This window comes from Apium graveolens, chromosome 2, assembly GCF_009905375.1.
Source record: "Apium graveolens cultivar Ventura chromosome 2, ASM990537v1, whole genome shotgun sequence".
Classification (NCBI taxonomy): domain Eukaryota; kingdom Viridiplantae; phylum Streptophyta; class Magnoliopsida; order Apiales; family Apiaceae; genus Apium; species Apium graveolens.
In genome coordinates, this window is record NC_133648.1 from 278270370 (window position 1) to 278296698 (window position 26329).

The following is a 26329-nucleotide window of genomic DNA, read 5'->3' on the forward strand; positions in this document are numbered from 1 at the left end:
AGTATTTCATAAAGTAAATGAGTGTATGTAAGGATCGTCAGCATCAAAATTCAAACACTTTGATTTTTCTCAAAAATCCACCAGATACCGAAAGAATTGAGTATAAGGTAACATGATTAAAAGGATTTAAATTCAAGGATTATAAGGGAGGATCATAAAAGGAATATAAAATATTGAGAAAGGTTTAGGGGAACCCAAGTAATAAGATCCCGGATATGATCCCTCAAACCATAAAACAAATACGCAACCAAGAGATAAGCTTGTACAAGAATCCAAGGTATTATGACATCATCAAACCATATATAACGACTCATGTATTTTTATATAATTTAAATGTGTAATTGTGGAAATTATTAAATAAACAAAATATGTGTATTGGTTTTGACCGCTATGTGTTGTTTGATTATTGATGTGTGAATTACAAAGTACCGGGTTGTTCGTGTGATTAATTATGGAGTCGCATTGGATTGTGGTCATTTTCAAAAGTGAATTTGGTACAAATTTATTTGCATAAATACTTGGAGTGTCTCTAAAATTGTTTTTATGATTTTATAATTACATTAATTATTTTTAAGATTTTATAAAATTGAGAAATCAATATTTTACTAATTATTTATCTTTAAATGATTTTCGGATTACTTTTATTTGTAAAATCCATATTTAATTCTAAAATTCTTCAAAAAATTATGAAATTCATATTTATTTAAGTTTGGAATATTCTGAGAATTTTAAAATTATTTTGGAAATTTTCGGGATTAATTTTACCCGCGCGTCGATTCATTTAATTGATACAAGTGGGTATAAAGTGTACTTTAGAAATTGCTTAAAAATCGCGAAATTTATATTTTTATTAATTTCAGGATATTTGTAATACTTTACGACTAAATTTTTAGATTTCAGGTTAATTTTTATTTATAAGGTTGTTCGTTATTTTTGCAAAAACGCGAACCAAATTGGGGCTACAGTAGGAAACAAGACACGTGTTATGATTTCGTTAAATTAGTGAAACGTGGCAGTAGCAGCATCGTTGAAGAAAAAAAATAAATAAAAAGAAGGGGGGGGGGATACACAGTACGTCCCTGTATTTTCATTTCTTCAACCTCTTAATCTCTCTCTGCATCTCTCGGCCCTCTCTCTTTCAGTCAATCTCTCCCTCGTTTCTTTCTCCGAATCCTTCCTATTTCGGGTAATTATTGCCTGTATTTTCTTGTCTGATGTGTAGCCTGCGATTTCCTTTCGCTTTACCGGTCGCCGCCGGCTTCTTTTTCGGCGAGGCGGTGTTATTATTTTTCGGCTTCTGTTTATGTGTCTGTGTGTATCTTCGTGGATGGTATTGTGATTGTGCAAGCTCGATACCCTATTTTCTTTTCCGGCGAATCACCGCCGTTGCTTCTGGTTGTCTGATATATACATATATATTGATTATGTGCATGTATATGTGATGTTTGTGCATCCTTGTTCTGAGTTATCTCCTGTTATGCTAGTATCCCACTTATTATTCGATTGTTGCCTTGGTTATTCGAAGTATTTTTTGGAAAATTCGAATGAATTTTTTGATTATTCGGATGACTTGATTTTGGAATATTAGTATTTCTTATCGGTGAAATTTGTAATGGGCATCCGAATTAATCGGGTACCGCGAATTTTGCCGCCGTCGACTATGAGCTTCGGCGAGTCGACGGTGGACTGTGATGATCATATTCTGAGTCCTAAATTAGTAAATAAAAATAAAATGCGAACTAAATGTAAAGTGCGAACAATAATTAATAATAGTATTAAATTGGTGCTTGGGAATTTACGGATATTGGTTGTGGTGACTGGGTTGTGATTTGTTGTTTTTGACGTCGATGATGTTTCGACGGGTAGTCCGATAAACAAAGGGAACGCTGCCCGATTTCCGGGAAACTGAACTACGTAAATACGGGAACGTATCCGATGATTATCGGGACGTTGAGTGACTATATATATGTGTGTGTGTTTTATACGAAACTTGACTGTATGATGTGATAAAATATTTCTCCAAACAGATAACCTTGATTTCGTAAAATAAAGAGTAGATGTATTTTCCGAAAACGAACACTTAACCAATTTTCGAGATTGTGAACCCTACTTGTTGCGTGTGTTATTATAATATTAATAATTATGAGTCAGGTTTGAATATCATTGGGTAAGAATTAGTATTGAGGATATGTCAAGCATACCTATACATATAACGTAGGGCATTTCGACCCTGTAGGTTATAATCTAGAACCTGAAAGTGGACGATGGACTAGAGATGACCTAGTAGTTAGTCGACGAGCTCATTAGAGTTTCAACAGAAAAACCTGAGTGTCGAAGTCGAATCTAATATGGACTAATGAGGGGACGATAAAGCCTGAGCGGCAGAGTCGGCTCAGAGTCGGTCAGTAATGGTTGTAAAGCCCTGTGAGGCAAGTACTTCCGAACTTTTCTTCAAGATATATCACAATTATTTTCGAACTGTTTCATAACATGTCGCTCTTATTCAAAATAACTCTTATTTATATTGCAAGTGCTTTAAACTATTTACCCTTGAACCCTGATTTTCTTGATCTTGAGCCGTACGCCTTGTTCCTTGTAAACCATCCTTTGTGATCCTCAGATACCAAATCACACCAATATGATACCATTCCCCAAATGTATAACTACCAAACACCAAACACTGGAGCAAAAATTGTTTGAAAACACAGAAACTTTTATACTCCAACCATTCTTTATAACATCAAAGAACTATACCTTGAAAATTAGTATTCGTCCAATACCTGATCATTTTATAGACTGAACACCATTTCTTATACATACCTTGATATACCCTTGAGATATCCATGAGTTTCTTTATGTTTTATTCAAGTGTTTAACTATCATTGATTATGATCTTGTTGTCGAATTATATTGTTTATCATATTGAACTGCTTTAGAATTGGATAGTTTTTATATATATGTGGACCAGATTCGTAATCAAACCATATCTATGGTCAATTTAGGCCAATATGTGCCTTGGATCCAGTAGTTAGAGCAGTGCTGTGTGCTTTGCTCGGGGTTAGTGCGTGACTGATCAGCAGCCTAACCTTGGTTTTAAAAACTTAAAATGAATGTCCAATTCTAATGATTGTTTAGCAATAAACTTGATTCCTCTTAATCATCTCGTTTGATCATTGATTAATCTCAAGTATTGTCATTGTGACTTGCTGAGCTAGTTAGCTCACTCTTGCGAATTTTTTTTTTATATGTATTCTACAGTTAAGAAGGATACGGTTGATAGCGAGGTTTCCCAGTACAATGTACGAGCTAGGATTCCAGATTGAGGTGGATCGAGCTAGCAGAGGCTTATTGCGGTAGTTTGATAGTAAGATTGTAAGAATAATTTTATTATCAGTTGTAATTTAAATTAGTCGGGATTTGGTACGATGTAATAAAAATTAGGGTTGTGGCTTGTTTTGATACTTTAACCTGTTGCGATCCGTGGTTATGTAAAGAATGGTCATTAAAAATGATATCTTATATACAGGTTTATATGTTGTGTTTGTGTTGTGGACCCCAAACTTCTGACCCGGGTTTGGAGGGCGCCACACCACAGGACAAAGACATGTGGCAAATAGATGACATAAGCAGGATGATATAAGCATGACAAGGGGTTTTGTCTTGTTGGTTGATTTTGGGCCATGTAAAATTTACCATGATAAAAAGCTAAAATATTTTCCAAGACAAAAAGGAGAAGCAACCAAGCAAATATCATAAAACACAAAAATTAGAAGTTGACTTTTGCTTCCAAGAACAAAAGCTCTCGGCCAAAACAATACCAGCAACTTCAAACTGCCATATCTCTTTCAATACTCACTCAAATGTTGCATTCTATAGCTCGTTGGAAAGGTATTGAGATGGCCTATAACTCTTATTCGCAAGTCTCGTCCAAATAAGCATGGTAAGACCCTAATTTTTACAGTTCTTTCAATCGGACTTTTAGAAACTTCAAAACCTAACTTTGTGTTCTTGATTTCTTTGGAAAGATCAAGCTTGTTGGAGGTTAGATTAAGGCTCCCTAAGGCTTCCTAGAAACTTAACACCTACCAAGGAAGGTATAAACTTCAAATCCTAGCCTTTACTTTATTTTTTAGTAAGTTTAATGGTTGGTTTTGTGAAATGAGAAGTATGGATTGTGATTATAAGTAGTTTGGTTTGATTTGGAAGTGTTTTGGTATACAAGCTTGATTATAGTTCATAGGTCTTGATTGTGGTTATTTGAGTTGAAAAACTTGGAGGTTATGGTCTGATGTGGTATGGTTTAGGTGAATTTTTGTTGTATTGATGGTTATGAGTTGGTTGGTGGTTAATTGGAGTAGTTTAAACATTGGTAATCGCGTAAACATAGTCGTCGTAATGTCCGTTTTTATTCAACTGCTTGTTCTTAGTGTTCAGGACAGAAAACTCAACAAATAATCTGTAACATGTCCATTCTTAGCTAGATCATGTCATAAGCTTCGTTTTGATATGTGGATCGCTTGGTTCCGATGTACGGTTTAGGAGAAACGACCATTTTAAGTAACGGCGTTTCGCGAAAGAACCTTTACCCCTCGCTTTACTTTGAGACCTTGTTTAAGGCCCTTAAAAGACTAACTGGATTACAAAACAATTATGTAAGGTGGGTTAGGAAGTTGGTAGAGTATTCGTGAAAGAGTCGTCTTAAAATTCTTAACGGTTAACGCAAATCGTTAAGCGTGTAAGAGACCGTAAGCGACCATTAGGGTATGAGTGAGTTTTGACTAGTTTCTTAAGCGACCGTGGTCTAATTCTGGATTATGTTGTTGTTTATAGGTTACCGGACCCACTCTAAGCTTAAGTCTATCCCGGAACACTCAGACAAGTTTTCTACCCGTATAACTTTGTTGTGATGTATATATATGCATTATCTTGTGATAAGTGCATGATTATTATTAGCAAAGTCTTGCGATATAATGGAGCATGTTGATATGATATATATATATATATATGCATGCCTGTTTCGTAATCTTGATATCTTGTTATCGATTCAATTGTTTATAAACTGCATAATTCCTATGCTAGAGATAAGCAGTACTTGCGTATACCCTCAATATAGGGGACCCAGAGTTGAACATTTTCCTAAACCTGGAGGCGATGTTCCCGAGTATATTATATATATATATATGTTAGATATATTTGATAATGTCATGTCTAATATGATTTATGTTTAGTTTTCAGATCTTACTTAAACAGGACAAATCAGTACTTAACTGATATCAGCACTTATACTGAAGTCAGAACTTAAGTTATCAGTACTTAAGGTTCAGGAGATATTTATTAGGAGATAATATCAGGACTTAGAGGAAACTTTCAGGTAAGGAAGGCGGCTAATTGAAAGGAAATAAGATCAAGACAAACGTAAGAAGAGATATGCATGATGAAGGAATTCTATGAAGAATAGAATACTTGGAAGAAAAGATAACTGATTGATATATTTTAGGAAGCAGAATTATATTCCATATCAATTAGCGATTATCTTGTAAATGTGTAGTATATAAACACAGATATAGGGTTTACACTATAAGTGTTATCATTATCGATAATATTATTCATTGTAACCCTAGCAGCTCTCTTGATATTTGTTCATCACTGAGAGAGGACAGTTCCATATTGTAACAGAGTTTATTATATTGAATAAAGTCTGTTTTCTGTTACTTGAGTTCTTTAATTCGATTTGATTATGATAAACACTGTATTCAACCGCCTTCTACAGTGTGTGTGACCTAACAAGTGGTATCAGAGCCTATCTGTTAACACACAAACAGTTTAAGATCTAAAACAATCATGTCTGAAGCAGAAACTCCAACCAAGCCCACCAAAACTGAAGAACCACCAAAGACTCAAATCCGTAGTAGATATGAGGCTATTAGAGTTCTCATACTGAAGCCATCTGAATATCACATATGGAAGGTGAGGATGACTATGTTTCTGGAAGCTACTGATCCAAAATATCTTGACAGAATCCATGAAGGACCTCACAAGCCAACAAAATTCATTGTTGTAGTTGCAGGTGAAGCAGCAAAGTCTGTACCAAAGGAGAAGAGTGATTACACTGCTGAGGATATCGCATCAATTGCTAAGGATGCTAAGGTACGACACTTACTGCATAGTGCCATTGATAATGTAATGTCAAATAGGATAATTAACTGCAAGACTGCAAAGGAGATACGGGATGCCTTGGAGACAAGGTGCCAGGGAACTGATTTGATTAAGAAGAACAGGAAGACAATACTCACTCAAGAGTATGAACAATTTGACTCAAAGCCTAATGAGTCATTGACTGATCTATATAACAGATTTGTCAAACTCTTGAATGATTTGTCACTGGTTGATAAGGAGTATGATATTGAAGATTCAAACCTTAAATTCCTGTTAGCTCTTCCTGAAAGTTGGGATTTGAAGGTAACAATTATAAGAGACAACTATAATCTTGAAGAAACAACTCTTGATAAAATTTATGGGATGCTCAAGACTCATGAACTTGAGATGGAACAAAGAAGAAAGAGGAAAGGAGGAAAGTCAAGGACAGTTGCTCTTAAGGCTGAAGAAGAATCCCCCAAGGCAGCTACCTCAAGGAAAGGCAAGGGAAAAGCGCTCATCATAAAGTCTGATACTGAGTCATCAAATTTTGATAGTGATGATGACTCAGAAACTGAAAGCTTTCCTGAGATGGATGCTGATGAAGAGATGATGAACTTGTGCGTTCTTATGGTGAAAGGAATCACAAGGATTGCATACAGAAAGTTCAGGAAGGGAAAGAAGTTTTCCAGGAAAGGTACAAATTCTGATAAGAAGAATTTCAGAAAATTTGAAGGCAAAGGAGGGAAGTCTGACAGAGGAGATTACACAAATGTCAAATGCTACAACTGTGGTGAGAAAGGTCACATATCTCCTGATTGCAAAAAGGTGAAGAATGACAAAGGCAAGGCTCTTGTCACAAAGAAGAAAAGCTGGACAGACACTTCAAATTTTGAAAGTAAGGAGAACTATGCCTTGATGGCAAATGCTGATATGGCAAATACTAATAGCAGTTCTGAAGCTGCTGAGTTAAAGGTACCTCAAACTACTTATGCCTTTCATACAGATGATATTAATGAGTTGAAAAGATATCTTAAAACCATGTTCATTAGTTATAGAGATCAAACTTTAACATGTGAAAGATTAACTTCTGAAAATCTTGCTTATAAAAAGAGGATTGATTATTTAGAAAAAGAGTTAGTCATGTTCCATCAAATTCAGAAAGATAGAGATGATGCCTTCTATGTTAGGGATGAAGTACTTAAAATGAATGAATCTCTAAAAACTGAGTTAGAAAAGGAAAGAGAGATTATCAGGACTTGGACTAACTCTGGCAGAACAACTCAGAATTTGTTAAGTAGTGGAAACTAGAAATAGGGATTAGGTTATGGAGATGATAAGAATGATAAAGGAACTGTAGAAATTAAGCCTATAGTTGTTAAACAAAAGCCAAAGTTAAAACCTATTAAGTTTGTAGCTGTAAAGTCTGATCCTGAGAAATCAGAAGTTAAAAAGAAATTAACTTCTGAAAAACTAAAACAGGAAAAGACAACTGAAGTTAACGTAGGCTTAATGACAAAGAAGCAGCTTAAGCATAAGCTGAAAGATGTTAAGAATATAAATAAGGTAAAGTCACCTAGGAAAAATAGGAATGGAAAGGAAGGTGTGAATAAAAGTAATGATTATAAGCCTGTTCCTAATGCTCCTAGAAAAATATGTTAAAAATGTGAAAGTTCTAACCATCTGGCTTCTTTTTGCAGGAAGAATAAGAACATAAACTCTTTACCTTCAAAGTCAGGAGTTAAGAGTCAGTCTGTTAGATATAGGCAATAAAATCCTTGTTTTCATTGTGGTAGTTTATGGCATTCCATTTATACTTGTATGGAATATCATAGTTTGTACTATGATTATTATCAAATAAAACCTTCTTTAAAGAAAGTTAGCATTGTTCCTTCTAGTGTAAGTTCTGATACAAAGTCTGATAGTATAAATGCTAAAAATGTTAACATAAACTCTGATGCTAAATCCGCTGCAAATGTTAACAAACTTAATAAGGCCAAAGGATCCAAGCAAGTCTGGGTCCTTAAAACTAATCATTAGTGGTCTTTGTGATTGCAGGGCAACAGGAAAAACATCCTAGTTCTAGACAGTGGATGCTCAGGACATATGACTGGAAATAAAGCCCTGCTATCAGACTTTGTGGAGAAGGCTGGCCCAAGTGTTTCTTATGGAGATGGCAACATTGGAAAAATACTGGGATATGGCAATATCAATCTTGGGAATGTCATCATTAAAGAAGTAGCTCTGGTCTCAAGACTTAAACATAATCTACTGAGTGTTAGTCAAATTTGTGACAGAGGTTATCATGTAGATTTCTTTGAAGAACATTGTGAAGTTGTAAGCAAATCTACAAGCAAAGTTGTTCTGAAAGGATACAGGTATGGTAACATTTATGAAGCCAAGCTTTCAACAAGTACTGATGGTTCTGCAATCTGTCTGGTGAGTAGAGCATCAATTGAAGAAATATGGGATTGGCACAAGAAACTCTCTCATTTAAATTTCAACAATATAAATGAATTAGTCAAGAAAGATCTTGTGAGAGGACTGCCAAAATCAGTATTTGCTCCTGATGGCCTTTGTGATTCATGTCAGAAGGCAAAACAAAGGAAATCTTCATTCAAGAGCAAGACTGAATCATCAATTCTTGAACCTTATCACCTACTACATGTTGATCTATTTGGTCCAATAAATGTCATGTCTATTGCAAAGAAGAAATATGCTATGGTCATAGTGGATGAGTTCACCAGATACACATAGGTGTATTTCTTGCACACAAAAAGTGAAACTGCATCTATCTTGATTGATCATGTCAAGCAACTGGATAAAATGGTCAAAGATTCTGTGAAGATAATAAGAAGTGATAATGGCATTGAGTTCAAGAATTTGACAATGGAAGAGTTCTGCAAACACCATGGAATCAAGCAGGAATTTTCTGCTCCTGGAACTCCATAGCAAAATGGAGTTGTTGAAAGAAAGAATAGAACTCTTATTGAAGCTGCACGAACAATGCTTGATGAAGCAAATCTACCAACCTATTTTTGGGCTGAAGCTGTGTAGACTACTTATTTTACTCAGAATGCAACACTCATCAACAAGCATGGAAAGACACCATATGAGATGGTGAAGAAAAAGAAGCCAAATCTAAAGTATTTTTATGTATTTGGATGCAAGTATTTTGTTCTTAAGACTCACCCTGAACAGCTATCCAAATTTGATTTAATAGCTGATGAAGGAATTTTTGTTGGATATCCACTTTCCACAAAAGCCTTCAGAGTCTACAATTTAAGAACAAGGGTTGTCATGAAATCTATCAATGTCTCCTTTGATGATAAGAAGATTACCGGACTTGAAGATTTCAATGATAATGATCAGTTGAGATTTGAAAATGAAGACTTAAATTCTGATACTGAAAATCCTGACAGTCTAAATCCTGATACTGCAAACTTTGATAGATTAAACTCTGATGTTATTAAAACTGTGGTGACTACGCCAAAGGAAGATGCACCTGTGCAGGGGGAGCATACTGAAGATACAACCACATCTCAAGAAATATCAGAACATACAACTGGCTCTTCAAGTTCTGATTCTTCAAGTTCTGATAAGCCAAGTTCTGATAATTCTGAAAACTCAAATTCTGAAGGATCCAACTCAGAGAGCATAGTTTCAGGGGGAGCATCAGAAAATGTTGCTGAAGATAGCATGGATCATGGGGGAGCATCCAGTTCTATAGAAAACCTTCCATCTGCAAGGAAGTGGACTAAATCACATACACCTGACTTAATTATTGGAAATCCTGATGCAGGTGTCAGAACTAGAACAGCTACTTCAAGTGAATGTCTCTATAATTCTTTTCTTTCCCAGACTGAACCAAAGAAAGTGGAAGAAGCTCTTCAAGATGCTGATTGGGTGCAAGCAATGTAGGAAGAGTTAAATGAATTTGAAAGAAACAAAGTCTGGACCCTAGTGCCAAGACCAAAGAACAGATCTGTTGTTGATACAAAGTGGGTGTTCAGAAACAAAATTGATAGTGATGGCATAATTACAAGGAATAAAGCAAGGCTGGTTGTAAAAGGATATTCTCAACAGGAGGGAATTGATTATGATAAAACATTTGCACCAGTTGCTAGATTGGAAGCCATAAGGATATTTTTGGCTTATGTTGCTCACAAAAAGTTTACTGTCTTTCAAATGGATGTGAAAAGTACTTTTCTCAATGGAGAATTGGAAGAGAAAGTATATGTTGAACAACCTCCAGGCTTTATAGATCCCAAATATCCAAATCATGTCTACAGGCTTGATAAAGCACTTTATGGCCTTAAGCAAGCTCCAAGAGCATGGTATGAGACTTTAGCTCAGTTTCTTCTGGAAAGTGGATTTAACAGAGGAACTATTGACAAAACACAGTTCTACCTCAACCATGGAAAGGACTTACTTTTGGTTCAGATATATGTTGATGATATCATCTTTGGTTCTACAAATGACAGACTTTGTAAGAAGTTTGCCAAACTGATGCAGTCAAGATATCAAATTAGTATGATGGGGGAACTTAGCTATTTTATGGGCCTTCAAGTCAAGCCGAATGAAGAAGGCACTTTTATTTGTCAAACCAAGTACACCAGAAATTTGCTGAAGAAATTTGGAATGCAAGATTGTTCAAGTGCATCCACTCCCATGGCCACTGCAACAAAATTGGATAAGGATACTGGTAAATCAGTATATATTACTGATTATAGGGGTATGATTGGCTCTCTACCCTATCTAACTGCTAGTAGACCTGATATAATGTATGCTACCTGTCTTTGTGCAAGATTTCACGCATATCCTAGATAACCTCACTTAACAGCTGTGAAAAGAATTTTTATGTATCTTAAGGGAACAGCTGATCTGGGATTGTGGTATCCTAGAGAATCAGACTTTAAGCTAATAGGTTACTCAGATGCAGATTTTACAGGTTGCAAAATTGACAGGAAAAGCACAAGTGGAAGCTGCCAATTTCTTGGAGGCAGATTGGTTTCTTGGTTTAGCAAGAAACAAAAGTCTATTTTCACATCAACTGCAGAAGCAGAGTGTGGCGTCCTCCAAACCCGGGTCAGAAGTTTGGGGTCCACACACACACCTTATTTATAACCTTCTTATAACAATAATAAATATAATAATAATATGCAGTGACCCTACTTACCAACCACCACGGACCGCAACAGGTTAAAGTATGCACACAAGCCAAACACACTAATATATTACAAACGTTCAAATCCCAACTATTTCAAACTCAAAACTGAGTATTAAACATTATTACAAACTTTTACAGACTTAAATTATCCCAAAAGAAGCCTACTAGCTCAGCTCAATCAACCTGAACCCCTAGCTCTCGCGCTGGACTGGGGATCCTCGGTACCAACCGGTTCCTTCTTAACTGGAAAAGAACAGAAACAATATCGCACAAATGAGCTAACTAGCTCAGCAAGTCACAATGAAAAAATTGAGAATAATGATCATCAGGTGAACATGGTTATGATATCAAGTGAACAATGGATTATGATTTAGAATTGGATATTATATTTTCATGTTAAAAACCAAGGTTAGGCTGCTGATCAGTCACGCACTAACCCCGAGCAAAGCATACAACACTGCTCTAACTACTGGATCCAAGGCACACATTGGCCTAACTTGACCATTATATGGTCTGACCACGAATCTGGTCCACAATTTTATAAAAACAATCCAATTCTAACATAATAATAGAATAAGCAATAATAAACAATAACCAGAATCATTAACAACATTTGATGTTCCATAATGAAATGGTTTTAATCTGCATAAGGATCAAAAGAGCATTTTCAAAGTTTGGATGCTAGGTAATGAAAGAATTGGCTAACAATGAATCAATATTTCAGGGTTTCAAGGATTTGGTCTTTCAAAGTGTAAAATACAAAGGTTTGAATGTGTAAGCAATCTGGTTCAGTGTTTAATATTTAGTTTGTATGTATTTGTGGAGTAGTATCGTATGCTTGAGGTTCGTGTTTGGGTATACAACAATCAATAGTTTAGAAATAATCAGGTTACGGCTCAAGATCAATAACTGGAATCAAGGTTTAGGGTTCAGTACTTCAAAGCACTTACAATATAAAACAGGAATATCAATCACGACAATATCTCGAGAAAGTTCAGAACACTTGCCTGGTATTAGCTTATTATACTGCACTCGTTTCCAATCTCAACCGTCTTTCTCCTCAACTACCTGTTTCCCTTTCCTACACCTTGCCTCTTCTGCTCACATATCATAAGCATCTATCAATATTTAACTCATAGGATTCTATTCAACACATACTTCTATCTACCCTTCGTTTCACCCAAATCCGATTAACGGATTGAAAGTTACGCAATAAACCAGTAAACATCGAATATACAGACCGACAGTCAACCAACAAGTCACATATAACTAATAACACGTCACATAATCAATGATATATCATTTATACATAAGTCTCGGGTCATAAACAGGTTTTCAGGTATTTAAAATGATTTTTAAAACATTTTTCGGAATTAAAACGGGTCGTTGGATTAATTTCGGGTAATAAACAGGGTTCGGTTGGCCAATTCTGGCTCCGAAACAATTTTATAATAATTATCGAGTATTGGAAATAATTTAGAATAATTTTTTTAAGTTCGAAACTATTTTTCGGAATTTTTAAATCATTTTTAAATAATTAAATCTAATTAAATAATTAATTAAAATCAATTAATAATTAATTAAATCAATTAATCAATTAATTTTTGAATTAATTGACCAATTAATCAATTAAAAATTAACTAAAATTAATTAACTAATTAATTCAGATTTATTTTTGAATTAAAAAAAAATTCGGAATTAAAATAATAATTTTTAGAATTTTCAGAAATTAAAATCGAATTTTTATAATAAAAATAAATAGGAAATATGATTTTTGAATAATTTTAAAACAGGAATCCTATATTTGCAAATTCTGGAAAGTTCAGGGACTGAACTTCACCATCTTTAAAAGTACAGGGACTAAACTGCAATTTTGCAGTTCAGTCGCCGGAAAACGACGGGCTCGCCGGAGAACTCGTCTCCGGCACTGTCACACCTCCATCTTCTCCAGATACACTCTACACAACATCAGGAATCTATATCTGCAATCAAAATTCATCAATAACCCCAGACTTAGCCGGAAATTGGCCAAGAACATCTCCGGTTTCTGGGGAAATGACGAAAACTTAAAAAGCCAACTCCCTACGATTCAAGCATCCTCTGTTAACGAGCTATATACCAATCGATTCCAAATTTCATAAGGAACAAAACCCACTATAAATCAACAGCTAATAACCCCTAAATCAAAAACCCCCAAATTTCAATTGAAAATATTCATACGGGGTATAAACCCTAATTTTAAAATTCGAAAATCAAACTCAAATTTGAACATGTTATTGAACTCCAAATCAGACGTATAATATATCAAAATCATCAGGAAAACAAGCTTTACAACATGCAATCATCAAATCATACAAACAATCATCCGAACAAAAATTCATATTTTTAATAAAATTAATTCGAAAATAAATAAAAATATAGAAAAATAACCTTGATTTCTACAGTAAAACGAAGCTCGTAATCTGGTAGAACACTTTAAATCCTTCATTTTGGTTACTCAAGCTTTGAAAACATGGATCGGTGACGCCTTCGTTTTGCTGTTTGATTCTTAGAACAGTTTATGAAATTAGGGTTTTTCTCTGAAAATTATAAAATTAACTATCTGCAAATGATTTTGATACGAAATAAAATACGGGAAAAGGCTATTTTTAATTACGGAAAATTAGTATCCCGTTGGATCATTCCGGATATAAAACGGTACGTTTATTTATAAAACTGATCCAAACGGTATCGATTTTCGGGATAATTATCCAAACCAGTACAATTTGTACTGCGGTCTTGGTCTCAGCGCCTGGTTACACATACTACGAAGTGATAATTGGGATAGTTTAAAAAAAAGCTCCCGTTTATCGAAAATATGGGTTTATTGATTTACCGAAACGAATATTGTATTGAAAATGTTACGCCGGGACCCGCGCAGAACAAACCGTACGCCGGATCCAAAAAGTCGAAACATGAAATATGCTCGGAATATTACAATTAGGTTATGAAGGAGTTCTCGGAAGAGTTTCGGGTTCCAAAAACGTAACAACGGATGACGTCGGTTGGTTCCCGTTTTTATAAAATAGATTTTAAATACTCGGAAAAATATTTTATAAATTTCATATGATCCTTATAAATCCATAATCAACATAAAAATAATTAGGAAGATATAAAAATTATCTATATTTTATTTTGGACATATAAAAATTAAAATACTCAATTAATATTATTTTTAAATATCCAAACACAGATAACACTTAATAATTAATTCACAAAATAGATACTGAACACAAATAATAATTATTTAATAGCAAAAATAATTACACGATATATCCCGGATATTACATCCTTCCCTCCTTAAAAGGATTCTGTCCTCAGAATCTCCTAAGAAAACAAATAAGGATACTTTTCTCTCATATCACTTTCTAACTCCCAGGTTGACTCTTCAACCTTTGGGTTTCGCCACAATACTCTTACTAGCTTTACCACTTTATTTCTCAATACTTTTTCTCTTTCCTCTAGAATTTCTATTGGACTCTCTACATATGACAAATCTGTCTGAAGCTCTATTGGCTCATATTCTATTACATGCCTGGAGTCTGGATTATATTTCTTGAGCATCGATACGTGAAAAACATTGTGAATGTGCTCCATGTACGGTGGTAACGCCAACTCGTAAGCTACTTTCCCAACGCGCTTTAGGATCTCAAAAGGTCCGACATATCTTGGGCTTAGCTTCTCTTTCTTTCCAAACCTCGTTAGTCCTTTCCATGGTGATACTTTCAGTAATACCAAGCTTCCTTCTTCAAATTCCATGTCCTTCCTTGACTGGTCTGCATATTTCCTTTAACGGTCTTATGCTGCTATCAATCTTTTCTGGATTATTTCAACAACTTCCTTTGTCTGCTGCACCAATTCAGGTCCAAGTATTTTGCGTTCTCCTACTTCGTCCCAATGTACTGGAGATCTGCATTTGCGTCCATAAAGGGCTTCATAGGGTGGCATCCCAATACTGGCGTGATAACTGTTATTATAAGCAAATTCTACCAGAGGTAAATGCTCGTCCCAACTTCCTTTAAAATCAATAGCACAAACACGCAACATGTCCTCGACTGTCTGGATCGTTCTTTCACTTTGGCCATCCGTCTGGGGGTGATAGGTCGTACTCATATTCAGTCTTGTTCCCAAACATCCTTGAAAACTCTTCCAAAATCTTGAATTAAACCTTGGATCTCGATCAGATACAATAGACACTGGAACTCTATGACGAACTACGATTTCCTTCAGGTACATATGGACTAACTTGTCGAGCGAAAATCTTTCATTTATAGGCAGAAAATGAGCTGACTTGGTAAGTCTATCCAGTATAACCCAAATGGCATCATGATTAGCCCTTGTCCTTGGTAATCCAACTATGAAATCCATGGTAATATGTTCCCACTCCCACTCTGGAATCTCCAATGGCTGTAACAATCCACTTGGTATCTGATGCTCTGCTTTAACTCTCTGACAGGTATAACATTTTCTAACCCATTCCGCAATTTCCCTCTTCATATCTGGCCACCAATAATTCTCTTTTAAATCTCTGTACATCTTGGTACTTCCTGGATGGATGGAATATCTTGAACTATGTGCCTCTTGTAGAATTTCATTCTTTAACTCCGTCACTGGGGGAATCCAAATTCTAGATGAAAACCTCAGAATACCTTGATCATCCTTTTGTGTGCATAATTCTTCACCTACCAAACGATTTATATCTTGATCCATTACATCTTCCTGACACTTCTTTATTTTCTCCAATAACTCTGGTTGGAAAGTCATACTGTACACTTTCGTTTCCTCAGGCTTACAAATTCTAGTCTCCAATTCCAATTTCTAAAATTCCTTATATATCTCTTCAGGTACTGATAACTCATTTAACTTTTCCTTCCGACTTAACGCATCTGCTACAACGTTCGCTTTACCATGATGATAATTAATCGAGCAGTCGTAATCCTTGATCAATTCTAACCATCTCCTTTGCCTCATATTAAGTTCCTTCTGTGTGAATATGTACTTTAAGCTTTTGTGATCGTGAAAATCTCGCACTTTTCTCCATACAGATAATGTCTCCAAATCTTCAAAGCGAAAACTATGGCTGCTAGCTCCAAATCATGAGTAGAATACTTTTGTTCATGTGGTTTCAATTGCCTTGATGCATATGCAATCACCTTTTCGTGCTGCATTAAAACACATCCTAGTCCTTTGTGAGAAGCATCGCTATAAATTACAAAATTATAAAAGGGGTCATGATTAATCTTTGATTCAATTCCTGAAAACTTCCTTCACACTTGTCGTTCCATATAAACTTTTCATTCTTTCGTGTAAGCTTTGTCAGTGGTGTTGCAATCTTTGAGAAATTCTGGACGAATCGACGATAATATCCCACCAATCCGAAGAAACTTCTTACCTCGGTGGGTGTTCTCGGTCTCTCCCAATTCGTAATTGCTTCAATCTTTGCCGGGTCCACTTTGATCCCTTCGTTACTGACTATGTGTCCTCAGAACTGAACCTCCTGTAACCAAAACTCACACTTCGAGAATTTAGCATATAACTTCTTTTTCCTTAAAATCTCCAAAGTCGTTCTCACATGTTCCGCATGATCCTCTTCCGTTTTTGAATAAATTAAAATATCATCTATAAACACAATATTGAACTTGTCCAAATATTCCTTAAAAATTCTATTCATCAGGTCCATAAACACTGCCGGGGCATTGGTCAATCCAAAAGACATCACTAGAAATTCGTAATGTTCATACCTTGTTCTAAAAGCTGTCTTTGGTATATCTTCTGGCTTGATCTTCATTTGATGATATCTTGATCTTAAATCAATTTTGGAGAAGTACTTGGCTCCCTTCAATTGGTCAAACAAATAGTCAATTCTAGGTAACGGATACTTGTTCTTGATTGTAAGCTTATTGAGTTCTCTATAGTCGATGCACAGTCTCATGCTTCCATCTTTCTTCTTGACAAATAATATCGGGGCTCCCCACGGGGATACGCTGGGTCTGATTACTCCTTTCTCTAACAACTCCTGCAATTGCTTCGCTAGCTCTTTCATCTCAACAGGCGCCATTCTGTACGGGGCCTTGGATACTGGTTTTGTTCCAGGTGCTAAGTCGATCACAAATTCAATTTCTCTATCTGGAGGAAGTCCTGGTAACTCATCGGGAAACACATCTGGAAATTCATTCACTACTAGAATATCTTCAAGTTTTGCTGGCTCCTGACTTCTGTCGATCAAATATGCTACGAAATGCTCGCATCCTTGCCGTAATAACTTCTTGGCTTGAATCATTGTTAAGAACTTCTTTACTTACTTCTGGCCCTTGAACGTTACTATTCTTTCATCTGGCGTCTTCACCATTACCTTCTTATTTCGACAATTTATCTGGGAATCGTACTTAGATAACCAATCCATTCCTAAGATAACGTCAAATTCTCCTAACTTAAATGGTATCAAATCTACGCAAAATTTACTACCAGAAATCTCAATCTCACAATTCCCACAAACTTGATTAACAGATACACGTTCTTGATTTGCTAATTCCACAGTTATCATTTCATTTAAACACTCAACTGGACAATTTAACTTGCTAACAAAATCTTGTGAAACAAACGATCGGGTTGCTCCCGAATCTATTAACACTTTGGCACATAAAGAATTCACCTTAAGCGTACCTGCCACGACATCCGTATCCTGGATAGCATCCTTCACAGACATGTCAAAAACTCTAGCCCTTGAAGTCTCATTCACTGCTGGGGTAGATCCCATAATTCTTAATGTATTACTGAATGGGGCTGGTATCTTGCAATCTCTGGCTATATGTCCCAGTTTCCCACATTTAAAGCACGTAAATCCAATGGCCGGAACCTTCACTGCTAGATTCCGGATAGGCTGATCCTTATTTGCTGGTTCTCTTGCTGGCTGATTTTGGCACTCCCTTGAATAGTACCCTTTCTGGTTGCACTTGAAACAAACTACATTCAACTTATTACAAACTCCCTCATGCTTCTTCCCACATAATTGACAATCTAGAAAAGTTAATCTCAACTGATTCGGCTGATTCGCATTAACTGGACAGTTGCCCTGGCCTCCTTCGCTTGCATTTTGTCTCCTGAAATTAAAATTCTTCCCTGGCTAAAACTTGCCCTTCTTAAAATTTGGAAACTTCCCTGGTTGTGACTAGCCCTCATTCCCTTCAAATTTCCTTTTCTTGCTTTCCTTTTCCTTCGGGAACATCTCACTCTCTGTCTCTGTGATCATAGTCTTCTGTACCACTCCTGCATAGGTATCTAATTCAAAAATGGCTACCTTCCCTCTGATCCATGGTTTTAAACCTTGCTGGAATCTTTTAGCCTTCTTCCTGTCAGTATCCACATACGACGGCACATACATTGGCAATTCCTCAAACTTACCCTCATAATCTGTTACCGACATGTTCCCTTGCTTTAATTCTATAAACTTCAGCTCCATTTGATCTTGGACAAACTGAGGAAAATACTTTTCTAGAAACAATTCCGTAAACCTCTCCCAAGTAATAACATCTGTACCTTCCAATGTCTTCACCATCTCCCACCAATAGGTGGCCTCGTTCTTCGGATAGTAACTTGCAAACTCAACCTTTTGTTCTTCCTTTACTTTCACTAAGGCAAATGCCTTCTCTATTTCCTTTAACCAAACATTTACTTCAATCGGCTCTAGGGAACCCTTGAATTCTGGTGGGTTTACTGCCGGAAAAGTTTTGAAAGTTACCTGGGGATTGGTCTGTCTTTGTTGTTGTTGTGCCAGGTGAACTGTTTGTTGGGCCAAGATTTGAAGAATCTGGGCTATTGCTGGGTCCATGGGTCCTGGGTTCACATTTGGAGTTGTATCATCTTGGTTGTTATTGTTGTTGGTTTCTTCATTCTGGGTGTTGGTGCTGGTATTTCTTCTAGGAGGCATTTTTCTGTAAAGAATCAAACAACTTATTTAGCTTTTAAACCAAATTCTTCGTAGAAAAGAAAAGTTTTATAAAACAAAAATATCTCCTTTTTTGAAAACAGTTATAACTAAGTAAATTGCATGCTTCTTTACAGAATATAAACAGTTATGAAAAACAGGGTATATGGTACCACAGGGGTATAACTGGTGCAATAAATAAGGTAAAGTAAAACAGGGGCAATTAAGTAAATGACGGTGCTGGAAAGGAAAAAGGTACTGATATATATAGATCAAAAGTTTTAGGTAGTACAATCGTAAAGACGCTTCGGAAGTAAAAGCAAAAGGGTACAATAACCTACTCACTAGTCAGCATAGCTAGTCTATAAATACAACTCAAAAGTCTACTGATACACACTACATACTACTGCACATACTACACAACCATAATAATACTGCTCAGTATCTCCATCTCTGAATCTCTGGCTCATGGCAAGTCTGGACCTCCAATCTCCTCAAGCTCCTCTAGAACCCACTTAGCCCACTCCACTAGGAAATCAAGAGTGATGTCCTCATGTGTAGCCTCAAAATCTTCACAGCAGCTTCTCTACGAAACCCCTGGAGCCTCTCTCTATGTCGCCTCTCACCACTCCCAAACTCTCTGGTACGCATGATATGCAATAACTCCTGGATCTGACCCTGTAGGAATCGCTGCTTCATAAGGCAAGCCTCAAACTGATGATATGGGACAGGATATGAAGAGAACTGGAAAGGTACTCGTGTAACTGAATGACTAGTAAAGCCTGAATCAGCAGGTGGGGGTCCTCTGATAGGTGGCCTCATGCCTGGAGGTGGAATAGCCTGCAGTGGTACAGGCTGCAACACAGGTGGAGGTAGTATAGCCAACACTGGTGGAACAACAGGATGTGGATCTGAAGACGACACTCTAACTGAAGGCTCTGAGTGATCAGCTGATACGGGAATAAAAGAGTCGGCCATCGCTGCTATCTGAAATCATATCACAATACAAGAATCTCGAACCATAACGCGAATTACACTAATACCTGTTATACCGAAGCACTCAACCTCTCGACGTTCTATCTTTCGATTCCTTACTTCTAATCCTAACCCTCTACCCATTCCCGTCAACCTAGGCTTGTGTCAGTGACTTATAACCTGTAGCTCTGATACCAAACCTATGGCACCCTCCAAACCCGGGTCAGAAGTTTGGGGTCCACACACACCTTATTTATAACCTGCTTATAACAATAATAAAGATAATAATAATATGCAGTGACCCTACTTACCAACCACCACGGACCGCAATAAGTTAAAGTATGCACACAAGCCAAACACACTAATATATTACAAACGTTCAAATCCCAACTATTCCAAACTCAAAACTGAGTATTAAACATTATTACAAACTTTTACAGACTTAAATTATCCCAAAAGAAGCCTACTAGCTCAGCTCAATCAACCTGAACCCCTAGCTCTCGCGCTGGACTGGGGATCCTCTAGACCAACCAGTTCCTTCTTAACTGGAAAAGAACAGAAACAATATCGCACAAATGAGCTAACTAGCTCAGCAAGTCACAATGACAAAACTGAGAATAATGATCATCAGGTGAACATGGTTATGATATCAAGTGAACAATGGATTATGATTTAGAATTGGATATTATATTTTCATGTTAAAAACCAAGGTTAGGCTGCTGATCAGTCACGCACTAACCCCGAGCAAAGTACACAACACTGCTCTAACTACTGGATCCAAAGCACACATTGGCCTAACTTGACCATTATATGGTCTAACCACGAATCTGGTCCACAATTTTATAAAAACAATCCAATTCTAACATAATAACAGAATAAGCAATAATAAACAATAACCAGAATCATTAACAACATTTGATGTTCCATAATGAAATGGTTTTAATTTGCATAAGGATCAAAAGAGCATTTTCAAAGTTTGGATGCTAGGTAATGAAAGAATTGGCTAATAATGAATCAATATTTCAGGGTTTCAAGGATTTGGTCTTTCAAAGTGTAAAATACAAAGGTTTGAATGTGTAAGCAATCTGGTTCAGTGTTTAATATTTAGTTTGTATGTATTTGTGGAGTAGTATCGTATGCTTGAGGTTCGTGTTTGGGTATACAACAATCAATAGTCTAGAAAGAATCAGGTTACGGCTCAAGATCAATAACTGGAATCAAGGTTTAGGGTTCAGTGCTTCAAAGCACTTACAATATAAAACAGGAATATCAATCACGACAATATCTCGAGAAAGTTCAGAACACTTGCCTGGTATTAGCTTATTATACTGCACTCGTTTCCAATCTCAACTGTCTTACTCCTCAACTACCTGTTTCCCTTTCCTACGCCTTGCCTCTTCTGCTCACATATCATAAGCATCTATCAATATTTAACTCATAGGATTTTATTCAACACATACTTCTATCTACCCTTGGTTTCACCCAAATCCGATTAACAGATTGAAAGTTACGCAATAAACCAGTAAACATCGAATATACAGACCAACAGTCAACCAACAAGTCACATATAACACATAACACGTCACATAATCAATGATATATCATTTATACATAAGTCTCGGGTCATAAACAGGATTTCAAGTATTTAAAATGATTTTTAAAACATTTTTCGGAATTAAAACGGGTCGTTGGATTAATTTCGGGTAATAAACAGGGTTCGGTTGGCCAATAATTTAGAATAATTTTTTTAAAGTTCGAAACTATTTTTCAGAATTTTTAAATCATTTTTAAATAATTAAATCTAATTAAATAATTAATTAAAATCAATTAATAATTAATTAAATCAATTAATCAATTAATTTTTGAATTAATTGACCAATTAATCAATTAAAAATTAACTGAAATTAATTAACTAATTAATTCAGATTTATTTTTGAATTAAAAATAATTTTCGGAATTAAAATAATAATTTTTAGAATTTTCAGAAATTAAAATTGAATTTTTATAATAAAAATAAATAGGAAATATGATTTTTGAATATTTTTAAAACAGGAATCCTATTTTTGCAAATTCTGGAAAGTTCAGGGACTGAACTTCACCATCTTCAAAAGTACAGGGACTAAACTGCAATTTTGCAGTTCAGTCGCCGGAAAACGACGGGATCGCCGGAAAACTCGTCTCCGGCACCGTCACACCTCCATCTTCTACAGATACACTCTACACAACATCAGGAATCTATATCTGCTATCAAAATTCATCAATAACCCCAGACTTGGCCGGAAATTGGCCAAGACCATCGCCGGTTTCTAGCGAAATGACGAAAACTTAAAAAGACAACTCCCTACGATTCAAGCATCCTCTGTTAACGAGCTATATACCAATCGATTGCAAATTTCTTAAGGAACACAACCCACTATAAATCAACAGCTAATAACCCCTAAATCAAAAACCCCCAAATTTCAATTATGAGATCGGTAACGCCTTCGTTTTGCTGTTTGATTCTTCGAACAGTTTATGAAATTAGGGTTTTTTCTGAAAATTATAAAATTAACTATCTGCAAATGATTTTGATACGAAATAAAATACGGGAAAAGGCTATTTATAATTACGGAAAATTAGTATCCCGTTGGATCATTCCGGATATAAAACGGTACGTTTATTTATAAAAACTGATCCAAACGGTATCGGTTTTCGGGATAATTATCCAAACCAGTACAATTTGTACTGCGGTCTTGGTCTCAGCGCCTGGTTACACGTACTACAAGGTGATAATTGGGATAGTTTAATAAAAAGCTCCCGTTTATCAAAAATACGGGTTTTATTGATTTACCGAAACGAATATTGTATCGAAAATATTGCGCCGGGACCCGCGCAGAACAAACCGTACGCCGGATCGAAAAAGTCGAAACATGGAATATGCTCGAAATATTACAATTAGGTTAGGAAGGAGTTATCGGAAGAGTTTCGGGTTCCAAAAACGTAACAACGGATGACGTCGGTTGGTTCCCGTTTTTATAAAATAGATTTTAAATACTCGGAAAAAGATTTTATAAATTTCATATGATCCTTATAAATCCATAAATCAACATAAAAATAATTAGGAAGATATGACAATTATCTATATTTTATTTTGGACATATAAAAATTAAAAATACTCAATTAATGTTATTTTTAAATATCCAAACACAGATAACACTTAACAATTAATTCATAGAATAGATACTGAACACAGATAATAATTATTTAGTAGCAAAAATAATTACACGATATATCCCGGATGTTACACAGAGTACATTGCTGCAGGAAGCTGTTGTGCACAGATTCTTTGGATGAAGAATCAGTTACTGGATTATGGGTTAACATATTTTAAAATCCCTATTTACTGTGATAATCAAAGTGCTATTGCTATGACAGGTAATCCAGTTCAACACTCAATGACAAAGCACATCAGCATAAGGTACCACTTCATAAGGGAACATGTGGATGAAGGTACAGTGGAATTGTACTTTGTTCCAACAAATCAACAACTAGCAGATATCTTCACAAAACCACTGTGTGAAGCTACTTTTACAAGATTGGTAAATGAACTTGGAATGGTTTCAGGTTCTTTCTCTAAATCTGCTTAGTTTTTGTGCCGATGCATCAGATTTTATGATCAGTATTTACAGATATTACTATCTTTGTGTATTCTGTGCTTAATTGAAAATTGCTTAAGTACTGATTGTTATCTGATGTGAATTTCTACACTCTGATAGTGATAAGAATGTTTCTGTGATTATTCAATCCAATGAGGATAAAAATGCTAGATGTTGACCTAGTAGTCTTTAATATACTAACAAATCCCATGTTTGAAGTAATTGTTTATGTGGAAATCTGTTGACACAAGCAAATTCTGATATTGAGCTTAGTTAAGTTTACTTTGTCTATCTTATTACTAAGTCAAAAACTAGAATAATGCTTCTCATCTGTTAAGTTCTGATATTAGTAAATCTGGTGAATGTACTAAGTGCTGATAAGCCTCACTTATCAAAAGAAAAGGAAAAGAAAAAGAAATAAAAATCAGGTACTCCTTTGAGATCTAGAGTAAAAACTGTGGAAGGGAAGACCCAAGTGCATTGCTGGTATTAAGTAATATACATCAGAAAAGTAAAAATAAATATTTTTCTTGGTGACTTTTCACACTCTATGATTACTGGAGAAATACTCTGATAATAGCATAAATTCTGATAAGCAGTCGTGACTCACTTACACTGAGAAGCCACTGTAAAATGGAATTTCAAAAGATGTATAAAATGAGCACAAAACAGTTGAGGTGGACTCATACATGAACTCATTCTAAAGTGGACTTCAGAATCATGACAGATTTTGAGCAAAGTTCTTAGTTATGCCTTATTTTTAAGATGTACTGAAGTGAATCAGACTTTAATCTTTATCTGATATTTAGCTTACTGCACACACATACACTCCATATGAATGATGAAAATTACTGTGGTGATAAATGGTGTTTTAGATGAACGTTTAAGTGTCAGTTACATCAATTTTGAGGATAAGTTATGATGGAAGTTCTAATGAAATGAAATCAGAATTTGTGTGAAGAATTACAGAAATAGGCATTCATTTTTCGAGTTAAGAAATCATGTTCTGATGACTGTTAAGTTCTGATATTACACTCTGATTCTTTACTTGACTTATTTCTGGTTAAAATCTGAAAGAGTCTTATTTAAAATCAGAATATGTTTGGGTGAGATATTAACAGTCACTATAATTTGGGTTAGTGGTACACGTCTATGCACAGTAATTATTACTTGTTTCTTGTGCACATTAAATCCTGTTTTACACTTCCAATGGCTGTTATTATTCTCCTCAGTCTAGGGAGTCGAGGTAGAATTATTTCTACATGTAATCATTCAATTTTCTTTGCGTCTCTTGGAATTCTATTGCCTATTTAAACCAACACTTCATTCCAACCAGCACATCTCTCATTTTCTCACAAACTCACTCTCTTCTTATTCTTATCACCACAAATGACATAGTTTGGCTGGTTTTACAATTATGGTACTGAGACTGTACATGTTTTTCAAAATGGAATTCCAACTCCATACCATATCAACAACATTCATCATAATCTCTGGATTCAATTTTCAGAAATTGTTGACAGTCCAAAGAGATCTACATCTCCGTCATCTCCGACAGAAGGAGCGAATCATTCGTCTCGCTGTTCTTTTTGTTGAGAGTAGGAAGAAAAAATAATTTATGCTCCCTGTTTCTCTTCATCGTCAGCTTTGTCTGGCTTCTTAGCTTAGGACAAAAGCTGTTGATGTTAGGATTTGTAGCTTAAGAGAATCTTGTAATTTTGTGATGTAATATAAATTTCATGAAATATATTTGCTCAATATATTAATGAAATTTTATATTTATGCAAGATTTGTCTCTGAGTCGTTTGATATTCTGATGAATTTTTAAATCATGATAATAACCATATTCTGATGACCTTTTTAGCTCTGATACAAATCAAGTTCTGATTCTGACGTGGCAGTATTTGTTTACTTGGTTTCTTTATGGTCATTCTCTCATTGGTCATATTTTTACAGAATATTGGTCTCGCAGTGAAAATAATTTATTAAGTGGGAACAGTTTTAAATTTTAAAATAAAACTGAACTACCTTGATTAATGGGATTACTTAGTAAGTGAAACGGGTTTTCCGTGAAAAATTGCATGTGATAAGTAATGATTACTGAATACATGTGCCCATTAATTATCTTTTACTACTACATGTCTGACAGGTGTCCCAACGGTTACTTTTTCTATCGTGTATAAGTAAAAGAGAGAAAAGATTGTAAACTCTTTTATTTACTTTCATATTTTATCTCTCTCTCTCTTTACTTTTATTCTCTCTCATCTATTGACGCTTTTTCATACAGACATTTTATCAAACACCTTACAGGCAACCTAATTTCTCAATTTTTCTCATGGCACTTAAGGATTTGATTATAGATGGAGCCAAGTTTGTTCCCAACAATTATGCTACAATCTTGAACAAGGCTGAAGCTCCATCTGATTTGCACTTTGTGCAAGTTCTTCTAGC